Source organism: Eufriesea mexicana, unplaced genomic scaffold (assembly GCF_001483705.2).
Source record: "Eufriesea mexicana isolate 0111107269 unplaced genomic scaffold, ASM148370v2 scaffold474474824, whole genome shotgun sequence".
In the NCBI taxonomy this organism is placed as follows: Eukaryota; Metazoa; Arthropoda; class Insecta; order Hymenoptera; family Apidae; genus Eufriesea; species Eufriesea mexicana.
The window spans coordinates 604,726-620,691 of NW_016907886.1; the positions used below are offsets into that span (position 1 = coordinate 604,726).

The following is a 15,966-nucleotide window of genomic DNA, read 5'->3' on the forward strand; positions in this document are numbered from 1 at the left end:
GGTTAATGATTTACCGGGGTTGTCGTGTTTTATCGCGAGTTGGACTGTGTCATGTGGAAGTTGGCCTTTTCTGTTCGATGTCATATGTCGTGGCACGATAAGGGAATTAAATATTTGTATAGTACTACATGAGTAATAACTTCATTCGTGGTAGGCTTAACGAATCGTACCATACGCGAATTTATATTCCAGTTTCATATGGCATTTTTTAAGAGCAACATTGTACAGTACGATATTCGAGATATTCGAGTACGAGAAAAATTTCGTGCTATGTTAAGCATTTTTATGAAGTCTCGAATGACGTCCATGAAATTTTATAATCAGTCAAAAAATGAAATACGTTAAATGAGTTTCGACGACGAAGAATATTATTTTTGACATCTGGCAGAAGAAATTTGTCAATTTGATAACTATTTTTCGAGAATCCTGAACTAAAAATGACAGGACTTTGATGGGACTTGATGAATTATATATTCTACGAAAAATTGAAAGAGTCTCTGTAACAGGAAACTGAATCTTCCAATATAGACTGTCAATACTTTCTCAATATTTTAGAAAAATCTCGAATTGGAAGATTATGTAATGATAAGCCAGATTTTCATTTTTAGAATGTTGAACTTCGGTATGTTAAATATTCATCGAAAATCTCAAACCAGAAGAATATCCAAAGACAGAATTGTGCATACCTAACCAAATTTCGCATTCTGTCAAAAGTTAAGAGAAAAGGAACAATTCCTGTCAAAATTCGGAGAAACAAATACATAAGGACCCAATTTCCTTAAAAATTTTAAACCATGAGGCTATATTTAGGAAAACTGCTCACGAAATGTCACGTTCTGTCAAAAGTTAAGAGAAAACGAACAATTCCTGTCAAAATTCAAAGAAACAAATACGTAAGAACCCAATTTTCCTCAAAATTTTAAACCATCGGGCTATATTTAGGAAAACTGCTCACCAAATGTCACGTTCTGTCAAAAGTTAAGAGAAAATGGACAGTTCCTGTCAAAATTCGAAGAAACAAATACGTAGGAACCCAATTTTCTTCAAAATTCCAAACCACGAGACTACATTTGGGAAAATTGCTCGTGAAATGTCACGTTCTGTCAAAAGTTAAGAGAAAATGAACAATTCCTGTCAAAATTCTACGAAATAGATACGTAAGAACCCAATTTTCTTCAAAATTTTAAACCACGAGACTACATTTGGGAAAATTGCTCACGAAATGTCACGTTCTGTCAAAAGTTAAGAGAAAATGAGCAATTCCTGTCAAAATTCGAAGAAACAAATACGTAGGAACCCAATTTTCTTCAAAATTCCAAATCACGAGACTACATTTGGGAAAATTGCTCGTGAAATGTTACGTTCTGTCAAAAGTTAAGAGAAAACGAGCAATTCCTGTCATAATTCGAAGAAATAAATGCGTCTATTCCTAATTGCTTCCAAAATTCCAAATCACGGGACTACATTTGGGAAAGCTACTCACGAAATGTCAGGTTCTGTCAAAAATCGAAGATTAGTCGAAAGATGGTTCTCCCGAGAACCAAACAGAAGAAACTGTCTGTTCTTGCTCGCTTAGGATCTTACCTCTCCTCGGCTTCGGATCTTAATTAATTTTCCCGAAAGCAATTTGCCGCGAGGATCACGCGAAATCTCGGTTGCAACGAGTCGCGCTGAAACTTTTTCCTCGAGGCTTAAAACGGGAACGAGGTGTACGTTGCCTAATGAAATCTCAGAATCTCGCCATTAGGAATCCCGCGGGGGTGCGTCGCGTTTCTCAAACTTCTCGTTCACTTCGCCCGCGAAACTTGAGCTCCGTTTCCGGCTTAACTTTCCGCCGCGTACCGGAGGAACGTCGCGCGGAGAGGTAACGCGTCGCGACGCTTTGATTCGTCGGGAAGTAGATCCCGAAGTTCCATGTCAAATCGCCAATTTATTCCCGAAACCTTGACTGCTGCCCTTAATTTTTCAAAACGAGTCGTGATTCGATAATCGTGTCGGAATAATCTCCGATTCTTCTTCATTTCCTCGCTTCCAGAATTTTCTTGGAAATTAAATTTTATGATTTACTTCATCACGAATTTTGCATTTATCTTCGTGCTCTGTAAGATTTCGGCGCTTTTAAGATCGACGAGGGTTAAATTGGCATCGAATTTCCAGACCTGTCTATTCTAACTCTCAAAGCCTAGTCGTGCACGCTTATCGAATATTTTTAATAAAATATTCCTAACCACGATACACTTTTATAAAATAGCATAATCGCGAACGTGGATAAAAATTTGTACTCGCGGCTGTCAAAAATTGCGCGCGGTACTTTGTAAATTCGCGTTCGATAAATGCAGGAAAATTGGAATTGCGAGTAGAATCAAAGCAAGGGTGATTCTACGTTAAATAATAAGTCGAAAAGTATGGAATAACATTTTTTCATAGGATGCTTGGTTCCCGAGAAAACTCGCGGGAAATACTCGTGGGATGAACGCACCTAATTGTGTCTGGATTTAACAGATGTCGCTGTGATCTATTCGTGTCTACGTTCAGAAATATTCCCGGTAAAAGGAATTGCTTTACATCGATCTTGCAACTCTTTCTCACCAATTAATATCCACTCCGCGAACGCGATGGCGTATCGCGACTGCACACCAACAAATATTTAAAATAAATTTTCTCCAAAACGGCGCGACGTACGGAAATATCGTATCCCACATTTTCGATGTATTTTTTCGCGTAGAATACGATTCTACTCGGTTTTCTCGCCGATTATGCAATTTTCTAAATTTATTCGAGCATTTATTACTAGAAATTGCGTTTATTAGTCGGGAATTTTTATTTCTGGAGAATCAAAGTTACGAGACAACACGTGAACGACGAGTATACGTATGATACTATCCATTGGGAAGTTTAAATTTCTGAAAATCAAAGTTAAAAGGCAGCAGGCGAAAAATACGCTGCGATCCTTCGTTTTAAGCGGAGATTTCACCGTGGAAATCGGTTTTCACGTTTGCAAGGCGGAATATCAGGCCGTGCCGTCAACAACTGGGCGAAGATCGAACGATTAGGCGAGCTTCCAAACGCGTCCCGGTTTCATCGAGCCGCTGCTAAGCTTTGCGGAATCGCTATACGGGGTTATGTCTTGGCAAGTGTTGAGAAACAACGACTGCTAGGCACTCCCAAATGGCGGCCGTTGTCAGGATTTGCTAAGTTCTCGAGTGCCGCACCGTGACGCATCTTAACGTGTCCTCGTCATCGTCTGAGTAACGAAAGTTTCGTCGTCGGGGCTCGATTGTCGAGCCTAATCTCGCGGGAGGCGAACAAGTCGCGAGCTAGATGGCATACGAATCAAGCGGACTCGAGATTCGCAACTTCCTTTCTGTCACTTTCCAAGCTGACTGTTTCTGCGGTCAAATAAACCCAAGGAATCCTCAGCAGTTGCATAATTGTTCATCTCGCGAATCTAAAATTGTATTTCCTATACATTTCGTAATTTTTCTAGTCCTTTATAATGATAAGAAGAAAACGAATCGTGGTCATTCTCATTCTCAATACTCGGTCATTCGTCATTCCTTTAATTTCGAAACGAACAGTAGACGAAACTTCGTTTATTCTCGTTCGAAATTTGAAATTTCCATCGTTCAGTGAAACAGGTAAATCGTTACCCGCCATGGTCGTACAGATGGCGCTTTCTGACATACTGTCCATAAAGCTTCAAAGTTATTTAGTTTTCTTCTCACCAATTTTTATAATATCTCGAATAACAGCATTTTAATGAACGTCCAAATTCGAAATGGCTATTTAATAATTAATCTAATACCGATTTTTTCCTATTACGCGCTTTTTAATTGATTTAAGAGGCAACGTTCTCAACTGATCACTGTACATCTTCCATTCCTTCAAATTACAAGATGTAACACCCTCCCGTCGATTATAATCACAGCACCGATTGTGTCACGTTCCAAAATACACAAATCAATGAAACTCCAGTTTACTGAAACGTCTCGTGAATCTGTAAGCATCAAATAGAATGCTAATTAATCGATATTCCGATGTCAGGAATAAGGATCAAGCAGCCTAAAACGAGACCTGGCTCGCGAGTAATCGCTCTAACACGATCACCGATTGAATAGTCACATCGAGACATTTATTTAAATCGCGACCACTAATGCTAATAATTCGACTCACCTATCATTGATCACAGTGATCACTTCCGTATCTGAAACCTGTCAACCCCGTTTCATCCCCTACCTGATCTACAAGTCGTTGGAAGAAGTCAAAGACGAAAGAAGGGAGAAAGAAAGAGTAGGAAGAGAAACGATCGGGTCTCGCAAACAACATTCGCTCACCGTAGCCGTGAAAATGAAATCGAGACAATAAAAGTACAGGAAGATGGAGGGCAGCTCCCCTTGTTTTTGAAAGATTTGAGGCCACGCGGAGGACTTTTATGAGCCCTCCGCGAAGGAACCACGCCGCTTCTAAGCTCGTTGAAACAAATGTAGCCGAATGCCGGCCTATTTGCATACTCATTGTGCCGTAAGTGCTTCACCCTAAAGCCGCCGGTTGCCTGGTCTCGTGACGAAACCGGGAAACGGTGGCACGAGAGGGAAAAACCGACGGAGAAACAGGGAAGGACGAGACGAAAATTTCGTGACGGGATCCTGCGCCTCCGAGAGGAATTTATCATCCAAACGACGCCCTTTTCTGCCAAGCTTTTTAATACTACTCCCTCTGTACACGCTAGTTTCATGCGTCGAAACCGGTAAATTATACCGGCCGTCGGTTTGATCGAGCTTATTTTTCCCAGGTTTCCAACCGAAATATCCGATTTCACCAACGTTGAAAAATAATTTTATTGTTACCTGATCGAAACAACCCTCCACTCTCTGAAACGAGAGAGAGAGAGAGAGAGGGAGAGAGAGGGGGGAAAAAATAGGGAAGCCCTGGAAGTTCTTACGAACAACGTTTGGTATCGACGTTACCAGTGATCATTTTTACAGTTTAGCAGGTTGGATGAAAAATATTGAAAGGATTCCCGGTTCAAATTTTTGCCTCCGCTTCTTTTTTCTTTTTTTTTTCTGGATATATAGTTTTTTTCCAGATAAATTTTTCCTAAATAGGGGAAATGAAGGACGAAAAATTGGGAAATAATGATCGGGAGGATGAGGGATATTTGTGAGGCTATTACGAAGGGGTTTTTGGGAAACGTGGACGCCTTAGGAGCGATAAATGACGAGAGAGATCGCTCTTATCAGTCGCCGCGCAATCTCCGACTTCCGCCAGCAATTAAGAGCGAACCGCAGAATATTCTTCCCTCGATGGAAAAACTTACTTGGATCGACACACGATGGTTATCAACCGTTAATTACGGTGAGGTTCATCGAAGGAAAACCGATTTCCCGATGAGTTTCGAATCAAGAAACTGTCGTCGTGAGATTGGATACTTTTTGTACCGCCGGAGTGCTTGATTACTGGGATCGTTTAAATTTCGCGATCGGTTCCTTTTTATTTTTCGTCCGTGCTTCTTGCGTTAGCGAGAAATATTTCAGTGGAGGACGATAACGTGACGAAATTAATAAGATAAATACGAAAAATTGACGAGAGATCGAAGGATTTCGTTCCATGATCGGCCCTTTAACAGGAAATAGACCAATTTTTCTAATTTATTAAGTCTTCTATATTTTTGAATCCGGTAGTTAATTTGAATATCTATAAGAAATAGTACAGTATCGAATATTCCAAGTTTCATTATCCTATCTTCTTAAAAAAAGGTAGAAAAGAGGAAATTTAAATTTCCAAAAAGTAATTTAGCGTATAAGTAATAATGAATGAAAATAGAGAAAATATTTTTACAAAATTTTTTAAAATAACGAAACTTGTGGTCCTGACACAATATTGACAAAACTAGAGGTTAAAAATTCAGATTTGGAAAGAATATGAAAAATGACTTATCAAAAATTTGTTTATATAATATACTAAATAATGTAAAAATAATTATTCGCTAAAATTAGATTTCTTCTTTTCAACTTTTCCTGTCACGATTAAAAAGAGAAAAAGAACAGTGAAATCATTAGCATACTATGCTTCCTTCCAGGATCGTATCACGCAATGTATCATTGTTATAATTGGTTTCCTATACAAATAAAACGTATCACCATTATCGCAGTCAAAACAGATATAACACGCATAGCTCGTTCTATTCCCATATCGTCGTTCTTCAACTTTTCCTCATACTTTTCTGCCTATACATAAATATTTACATAATCTAGCAAAATGCAACTACGATACTTTGTGACCAAAGATTTTGCCATTCCATTATCCAGTACAAGTACAAAGAAATTCTCTTCTATTACAGTTGTCATGCTAGAGCCAAAACTACCATGACTTAGGGGTCATTCCACTCGAAATCGATCATTTTTTAGTATAGATGTCAGAAACCTTTTTAACTAAAATATGATATAAAATAATGAAGATTTAACTCATCCTTCTGCTGGTGTAGAATTCATTTAATTAACACGAAGCTTCGAAAATTGAACGATTTTTAAATAAAAATTTAATATTGTATATAATTCCCAAAATTAATAAATTTGATGTTTCGTAATGGGAAATTTCTATTTCACAAAGTACCAAAATGTGAAATGTGAAATATTCTTATACTAGAAAAATATCCTAATATTTTATTAATTATGAATTTAGATGTTAGGATACGACTCATTTCACGACTTATTTCTTTAATCATCCTTTGTTGCTTCAATTTTTCTAATTTGTTACTCAACTGCTTACTAATCCTCCAAATTACAATATTTCGAGTTGGCATTTCCCTTATGTTAATTATAACACTGTATCTCTTAGCTAAGACTCTACACAAAACTACCAAAGAATACTACAATACCACAAACCAAATCCACGTTCATTCTTTTCTAATGAATTAATCTCACATCCTCCATCTCCTCTAACCACAAAAATGTATCGCTATATCAGCCAACTAATCTCAGCCACAAGTTCCACACCTACCAAATAACAACACGAAAGAGTAAATTATACTTTACCTTTTTCAAGCTCCTGGCCCCTCCAGCAGCAAAAATATTTCTCCCTAAGCCCCTGCCTTCCCTTACAACCACCACCATCGAACGACACCCCAGACCACGTATTGTTAACCACGGATTCTCGCGCGTTCCTTCAATTATCCTCTCGCGAGCGCGAAAAGCGTGCGACGCTGGCCGAAAATGGGGAACTCGTCGCAATTAATAATATTGGTAATTGGTGTGCGCGTGTCGCGTGCCGGTGAACTTCAAAGGTCATCGATTGGCAGCCAGTTTAATTAACGCAATCAAATGAAAATATTAATGCACGCGCCGCCGTGTGCGTGAACACGGACGAGCAAATCGGCGACGGCGGTGGTGGCGCGAGCTCATTATGCAAAAGTTCGTCGCGCTTCCCCCACCCCGGTCCTGCAATTTCGATATTCGTTCGGATACCAAAAAGACTGGATACACGCGTTAAATCGTGGCATTGACCCAAATCGAGCGATTTCGAGTCCGATTGCGTCGCGATGTCTCGTCGAATTTTCCCGCGTTTTGAATTTCTAACGAAAAATTATTCCGGTCGAATTCTGCATGCATTTTTCTTCGTATTCCTCTTTGATCGTTAGAAAACCCTAGACGTAGAAATTTCACGATAGTACATTTCTTTAACATGCAATTTTGGAAGAAGGAAATTAATTTTTGGCGCAGAGGGTGTGGAAGACGAATTCGTGTGACACTAGGGGTGAGTGTGCAGTTAAATCACATTGTGAAAATAAAATTTGGATGTCTCTGATAATAATTAGTAGGTGGAAGTAGGAGGAAGAGTAAAAACAAAAAAAATTAGTCAGAAATTAAAAAATGGACCTTATACGACGGAAATATGATTGCATTTTATTAGAAAAGAGTTATTGATGAGAAGAGAAGAGAGGATATAATTGACACCGCGGAAAATGAATAATTATAATATTATCCGAGAAAGAATTAGTGGAGCAACTTCAAAAATCAATGTATTGAATTCTTCATACTTGGTGAACTGGCAATTCCAATACACTTTTGCAACGGAGGCCTCTCTAAAAATGAAAGCTTCATTAGGCAAAGAACAATCACATTTTATCTGCATCGATTAAAAAAAAATGCAAAGTACAAATTGCAGATTTATCAGAGTGCAAAGAATTAAATAATAAAATCTAAGACACGTACAATTTATAACTGACCATGAAAGGATTCTTCTTTACCTTCTGCAATAAACGAAATTTACTTAATTTTAATAATAAATTAAGTACGCTTCGTTTAACGATCTTGAACGCTATACATAACAATAGACACCTATTATATAAATTAAAAGCGAAACAACAGACGTGATATGAAAAATGTACAAACCCTCAACAGGGTTAACGTGAAATAAGTCATAATGAAAAAAAAAAATGAATTAATTAAGTAAAATGTGAATTAAGTAAAATGTGAATTAAGTGAAATATGAATCGTGAAAGATAAGAAATAAATTAAATAAATTAACGAAAAGGAAATGAATGATTCGAATTTAGAATATACTCGGATATCACGCTGGCACTATAGATCAAACGAAGTATCCGAGACTTATCAACGAGGAAGGATGTCTAAAAGAGTGATTGCATAGCGACGTTGTATCCGTTGCGCGTGCTCGAGGTCGAAATTATCGTGCAAGGAAGCCAGGAAAAGCGTGGCGGCCACGGAAAAATAACATTCAACGTTTAATTGAAGACCCGCCACGGCGGTGGGTGCATTAACGATAGTTTTACAGGGAGGGGGAAGGCGGGAGGGAGCGAGGGGGCGCAATCGCAATTTGAAAACGGCTTTTAATTGCGTTTTCCCTCCTTTTTTCGTCCCTCTCTCGCTCTTTCACCCTCTTTCTCTCTCTTCTTCTCTTCATCTCTCTCTCTCTCTCCTTTTTTTAAACGATCCCGCGTAGACCGTGAAATACCATTAAATTATCTCGACGATCGTTCCGAAACTAATTTCGAAAAAACGTCGGTAATAAAAGTAAAACTCCCGTGCTCAACATTTTACGTTTCGAACAATGCGTCCCATTGAAAGGAGTACTCGAACGAAACGACACTCGAGCGAAAGATCCGGAAGACTGCGATGAAATTGCGAATTGAATATGTTTTTTAATATTCATTTCGACCAGAAACCGATTACCACATCTTCTTCCCGTCTCTACTCCTCTCTCTCTCTCTCTCTCTCTCTCTCTCTTTCCTCTTTCTATGATTAAAAAGGGGAAGGAGAGGAAAAAAGATGGAAAAGAAAGAACGAAGTAGCATCTCATATTTTTTCTTCGATAAGACCCCCACTTATCGCGCATGATCACGCACGCTGCTTCGTGCCACGCCAGATATTATCGTCCCGGAAATCGTGTGGCTTTCTGCTGTTGGCTCAGTAGCAATTGGTCGTCCTTCGTCACCCTCCGCAATTGTCTCGAGGATGCGAGCCGATTCTCGCACGGTAATTGCGAATCGACGTGTCGCGTTAATGCGTCACGATCACGTCACACACACATCGACTCGAGTCTGCCATTAAAGCGTGGTCTTCCAGCCGTGGGAAAACGTGGCCACGGGCCGACCTTCGTCGAAATAAAAAAGAACGCAATAGACCGTCTACTTACAAGTCTTCGCTGCTCCTGTTTGCGTCAGGATCGTGTTAATAATAATTTCCCCATGGCGCAGCTTCCACGTCACTTCACTGTTATTCACATCACGAGCACTTCCTACACTGTTAATGTTCCGATCGATATATAATTTCGGCTATTCGTTAGTTTATCTCGCGTTTACTGCACACTCGCGTTTAACATCGAATGCTTTTTATCACTAACGAGTTAATATTTGCTATCGATTAACTGTCATGGCCGTTATGACCGTTTGCGGTTCGTTCGACGCATTATGCCTTCGAAAAATCGACGAATATTCTTTCGACTCGATGTAACGCAATTTCGTAGGATTTCACTTGTAATTTGGAGAAATAGCACGTAACGCGACGATATTAAACGAAACCGCACCTTAGAAACTTCTAGAATTCTAGACGAACGACGAAATTCACCACGATACGATATTAAACGAAACCACGCCCGACAAGCTTCTAGAAGCTTCTAGAATCTTTTCGACGAACGACGAAATTGATCACGTGACAATTTTTCGTATTGTCGTATAGATGGTGAACACGATACACTGAGGTAGCACGCTAGACCATTAAGCTGTAACATACATGAGACGCATCTTGAATATGAGACTAAGAAAATTTATTTGAGAATTAATATTTTTAAATGCTTTGAAATATGGTTGCATTGCTAAAGAAAATCAAATTACGTATTTCTAAAATCAATTTTCCATGTTTCATATGCCAGAAAAAATTCTCTTAAATATTTTATCATTCCGAATATGAGACTAAGAAAATCTATTTGAGAATTAATATTTTTAAATGCTTTAAAATACGGTTGCATTGTTAAAGAAAATCAAATGATGTATTTCTAAAATCAATTTTCCGCGTTTCATATGCCAGAAAAAATTCTCTTAAATATTCCGGAAAAATAAATTGGAATTGACTTCATACGGCACTGATCGACAGCTTCATTATCGCCATCTGGGAGTGTCAAGTTGCAGTTTTGCCTCGCGAAAAATGTTAACTAATTCTATACCCTCTCCGTATCGGTTCTATCGACTATACCCGATACGTATTAATCCCGACCATGGCTAGCCAATCATATGCGGTGTTCCTAAATCTCAGCGATCAGTGCCAGTTCTTCTCGAAAGTTCCGAATAAACCGTTGAGATCGGTCCGTTACGAGACGCGAGTTCCCTCCCCCAGTTGTTTATCATAGGAAGATCGGTTCAGAGGATCCCGACAGCGCGGGACAGAGTGCTTCTGTCTGTGATAATAACGGCACGGCCACAAGCGGGTACGCGCGCGAGCACGCTTGTCCGTGGATGCACTCGTATTGACAGTGATGCGGCGTGCAGTAACGCGCGATGCGTCAACCTACATGCATATACACAGGCCTACGTTGCGTACACGGTTCGTTGGTGAATCTCGCGAAGAGGGCGTATAACGTCCCGCGACACGTGTGTTCGTCGTGTGTGGAACGCGCGGGAGTGTAAAGGACACGGGATCACGACGCGAGGGACGGAAAGGAACGGACTCGGGGCACGGAGAACACATACTAATTAAACGCCAGCATTGTCTGCCCCGTTGTGCCGAAGACATGCTAATTACATTTCGAAGGAGAAGTCTTTTTTCGCCCCATAGACTTGGCCATGAATGAAGCGCGAATCTCGCGCCCGTTTTCTTTCTTCCACCGAGTGAAAAGGATCTCTGCGTTGCACACGCTTCATCTTTGTGTCTCTCTCGCTCTCTCGCTCGTGCCCGTCTCCTCTGAATCGAGCGACGTGTACCGGTTCGTACGTATATCCACGGTCCGACCCTAACGTCGCCATTGTATCCGAGCATACACCAACGCCAACACACGGTCTTTTTAAAAACTACTCGCTCGTTTGCGCCTTCTCCTCCTGAGAAGTTTCTTTTTTCTTCTTTCCAAGCGACTATAGGCGTCGATCACGACGACGGTAACGGTGACGGTGGTGTTGTGTTCGTGTATACGCAAGCAGAGCTCGTTTACATTTGGCTATAGGATCGAAACGAACAACGAAAACCGCGACGTTGGTAATTAGTAATCGAGGCTCGATAATCAGGTCGGTTTGTCGGGCGGCATTGTGCGCGGCCATTTTCACACCCACGCGCTTCATTCGTCGTATTTTGTTGTTATTTTGTATAAATATTTGCGGATTTTAATATGAAGTGGCCGACGGAACGCGACGGCATAATGCGAAGGTGATGCAATTTAATAGAAATTACTTGAAATTCATTAAAACTACCAGCGCGGCGTAGCATCGAAAATTAATTTATGCCCGTCGGTGAAACATGCGCCGCGATAAAATCGAAATTATTATAAATTCCGATGCCGCTGCTCTTGACCTTGTTGCATCGAATTAAATGTTTAAACGGATTTCGAGCCAGTTTCCGTTGCTGCTTCGAAAATTGAAAATCCCCTGACACGCGAATCTCATTGTTTCGACTAACCGTTTTTTCCTTCTCGTTTGTTCTATAGATTGACGAATGACGACGTAACAGAGAGCTGGCTGGTGCGCGGATACCGGGACACAAGAGGTAAGTCGAACTTCGATTAAACAATCTGGCTATTTCTTTACGTGTATATGCTGCACCTTTGACGGTGCACTCGTAATTTTCTTTGTAGTTCTCTATAGCTTGTGAAAATCGTAGATGGCGTAACAAGCGGCGAAATTAAGCGTGCTAGAAAACACGAGGAAACCGAATGCATATTGATTACGCTCGCTGAGAAGAAACGAGGGAACCGGTATTTATATTCGATGAAATATGTATCGCATTGACACGCCAGAAGAGCGAATGCAACACGTGTGAAAGATAGCTTTCAATCTGGATATTTCAATATTTTTGCCTGCTCTGCTCCTTTCGACTTTTCGACTGTTCGGCCACTTTTCAGTCGCCTCGTTAAAATCCCTCGTGCGGTCTCGCTTCTTGTTGCTTCATCTACCAATCGATGAAAAAGCTATAGCCAAATCTTGTTTTGTCAAATGTTTATATTTAAATGTACGTATAGATTTGTGATTTTATTCACTTGATCCGCAGCGTGTAAAACTCGAGCATAATACGTATTGTATCAAGAGTTTTTACTTTATCAACGATTATGTACTCGCAAATCGATAATTTACGAGTCTAACGTAATTTTATCTTCTTTACCATCGGATGACTTTTATTCTTCAATTTTTTATTCAACGTTTCATGTAAAAAATTTTTCATGAAATATTCCTTCTATAGAAAGGAACTTTTCCGTTTATTATTTTTAATTTCGTCAATTCTACTGTAATTGTTATCTGCTCGAAGACACTTTTATATCTTTTCAATCAGTTTATGTAAATGTAGTTACAAAAATTCTGAACCAATAGCATTGTCCAGGATATTTATATCTTCCGATAGCTCATAGCTCGTGAACGTTCTTGAAAAACGTTTCAATCTCGATCGGCACTTGCAAAACTACCCCTTTCCGAGCATAAGCTTACCGAGTTCTTTCTCTTCCCTCGAACGAGCTCTATCAACGTAACTTCTCTACCCGCGTTTGGACTTGCCCCGCGAGCGGAAAAGCTTCCCGCTTACCAGCTCGAACTATTCACACGAAATATCACGCAATGTAAACGACGAGACAAAGTCTCCGGCGAAGACGGATACCGTGGACGAAAGTTCCGTGGCCGTAGGCCGCCGTGGCATCCGGCAAAGGTCTGATTCGACCAGTGCATTTTAATTCCTCCCCGTTGGCTCTCCGCCGTTCTTTTTTAACTTTTATACATCACCGGCAGGATTATGCAAGCAAAGAGCCGAGGTCTTTCCATGACGCGAGCGAATGCTTAGAATTTAAAATGCATTTCATATCGTTATGCTCTCCGCTTTCTCTTTCTCATCGCGCTCTTCTTTTGCCGGGCACCGTCTCTCGCTTCTTCGTACATCGCGCGCGGCCCGTCTCCCTTTTTCCACCCTCTTTCTCTCAACCCACACCCCCTCTTGTACCGTATCTGTTTCCCTCCCTCTCTCTCTCCTCCACCTCTTTCTCCTACTCCTCTCTGTCTTCGTTCTACTCCTCTTTCCAAGAATCAGTCCTCCTGCCCGCTCGTTCAACAGACGGCATATATGTCTTTATGAACGGTATGTGGAGTAGACAAGTGCATTAAAACCTCGGGCGTTAGTTCAAGCTTCAAGAGGGAGGAGGATGACTGGGTTGTAGGAGGGTAGATGGAGGGCTCAGGAGGACACACAAAGGAATGCAAAGTAAGAACCACGACCTCCGCCAACCCCCTTCTCGCGGCTACCCCTCCATTCCGCGCTTCATCCGGCCTCATCCTCGGCAACCTGCTCCTCCACCTCCTACGTCTCCACCTCCTACGTCTCTGCCTCCTTCTTCAGCGTATCGTTCTCCTCTGCCGGAGGTTACAACGCATTATCATACAAGGCGGTCCTCTCCTCGCCTTCCCTTAATTGTTTTCCACCCCGTTCTCCTCTTCTCTCTCTCCCTCTGGCCCCTCTCCTTCGCACCGCGGTCGTCTTCCACCTCGCGCCCTCCAACGTTCCCGGACAGCCGTGCCCCTCGTCGCGCAGCGATCACCTGCTGAAACGACCAAACGACGCGGAAAGAGTGTTTCCCTTTGCCTTGGATGGAGACACTCGTCACGGATCCACGAGTGGTCACTCGTCGGGCGCCGAATTCCACGCCTTCGAGCGCGATCATCCACGATTCTTCGACATCAAAGGCGGCCCCCTGGAACACTTCGTGTCCCCGGCTGTGAAGCCTGTGTTACCGAGAGGAGCTCGTCAGCCCAACCGGGCCAGGGTTTGTGCCCTCTACCCCACCTGCTACCCCTGCTCCTCGCAGAAATAAGAATCAGTTTGCTGAATTTCGAACGAGCTTCATCCGACTCCCCGAAGGATTCTTTTGAGCGTCACTGATTAAAGGAGCGACGAGGTGTCGAAGGATCTCCAATTATCGCGTCACTTCTTTCCTTTGCGAGGTACGCGTTGCGAGAGAGAACCTGGTCTTTTATCCACAAATATATCGTCGTTTGTTTGTCTATTTAGCACATGGACTTTAACGAATTCCGTATATCTTGCGTGTAAAGTCTGAATACTCGAGTTTCCGTTCTGTCTTGTGAATTTTTATTCTATTAATTGTAGCTTGGTTTTTAGAATTTTTCTCAGAATTCTCTTGCAGTCGTTGTCAATAAGGGGACTGGGGGTCGACAATTTTAAATAATTCCCATATATAGAAAATATCTATCCTCTTTTTTCGTTTCTGGCGTTCCACTCTGTCTTATCAAAATGCTATTCTTTTTCTCGACAGTCATTTATTCGTGCCACGCCACTTAATGCTAGATTCTCAAAGGAAACTAGAGAACTATGTTATTACTATATATTGAGTTCGCGCTTTTAGTATAAGTTTTGTGGATGTGTTAATAGCTGTAACTATCACGTAGCGAATAATTTGATTTCGAGATTTCTCAGAAATTTCTTCGCCTTCACTCGTTCCATCAAAATTTCACTGGTGCCCTATTCAGTATAGGCTAGAGGAGGAAGCAGATGCTAGTACTTCACGCTGTCACCATAGCATCGAGGGTATCGAGGATTTTACGAATATGGCTGTTCATTTAATTTAAACGTTACAATTAATTGCAGCATGACCGGTGGCGCCCCTCTAGCGGCGAGTCTAATGCCGGTCATCGGTGACAGCCATGGCAGAGCGCAGGAGGCAAACGGGTTCCCTCGGCCCGTCCATGTTCCCATTCCCGCGCGCGTATATTTTTTCCTCTCGCGACGCGTTTCATTCGCGTTTCGCTCACCGATTACAATTTGTCGGCAAGTTGTTTGCCGCGCCAATTTATATTCGCGCAGCGGCCAGCACGTACGCGTTCTCCGCTAACGTTCGGTTGCTAGGAGACGGACCGGGCCGCGGTCTGCAATTGAAATTAATTTGGTTGACTTTTTGAAAGTGAGCACGGACAATGGTTCGCGCGGAACCCGAGATGCTTCTCGCTATAAATCCGGCGAAATTTCGTTCGATCTCGTTCGCATTTCCACGCGACCCCGCCACGGTTCCGCGATTTAAGGAATATTTCATCGACGAACAAGGGGGAAGGAAAAATGGTAGAAATCGGAGGAAGGAAGCTGGCATTGGGAAATTATTCGACGATAGGTTTATCGATGGAACATGGGTGGTTCCGGCCTGCCTGCTTCGTGCGTAAAGTGTCTATTTGCGGATAATTCCGTGTTGTTTATCTATGTAAATAAATGTGGTGTTTGGGTACACTGTTTATTTCCGTAACGCGATGGAGAATCGAATTGTGGCTCT

General features: G+C 41.5%; 1 long non-coding RNA gene across 1 annotated transcript in view; it reads left to right on the forward strand.

The window, feature by feature from the left end:
• The window catches only part of LOC108554883 (uncharacterized), a 167,606-nt gene that overhangs the window by 10,992 nt on the left and 140,648 nt on the right, over window positions 1-15,966 (forward strand). Inside the window, exon 2 of the long non-coding RNA XR_001890726.1 lies at window positions 12,145-12,203. This is a non-coding gene — a long non-coding RNA (uncharacterized LOC108554883). The remainder of the gene's footprint in view (window positions 1-12,144; window positions 12,204-15,966) is intronic.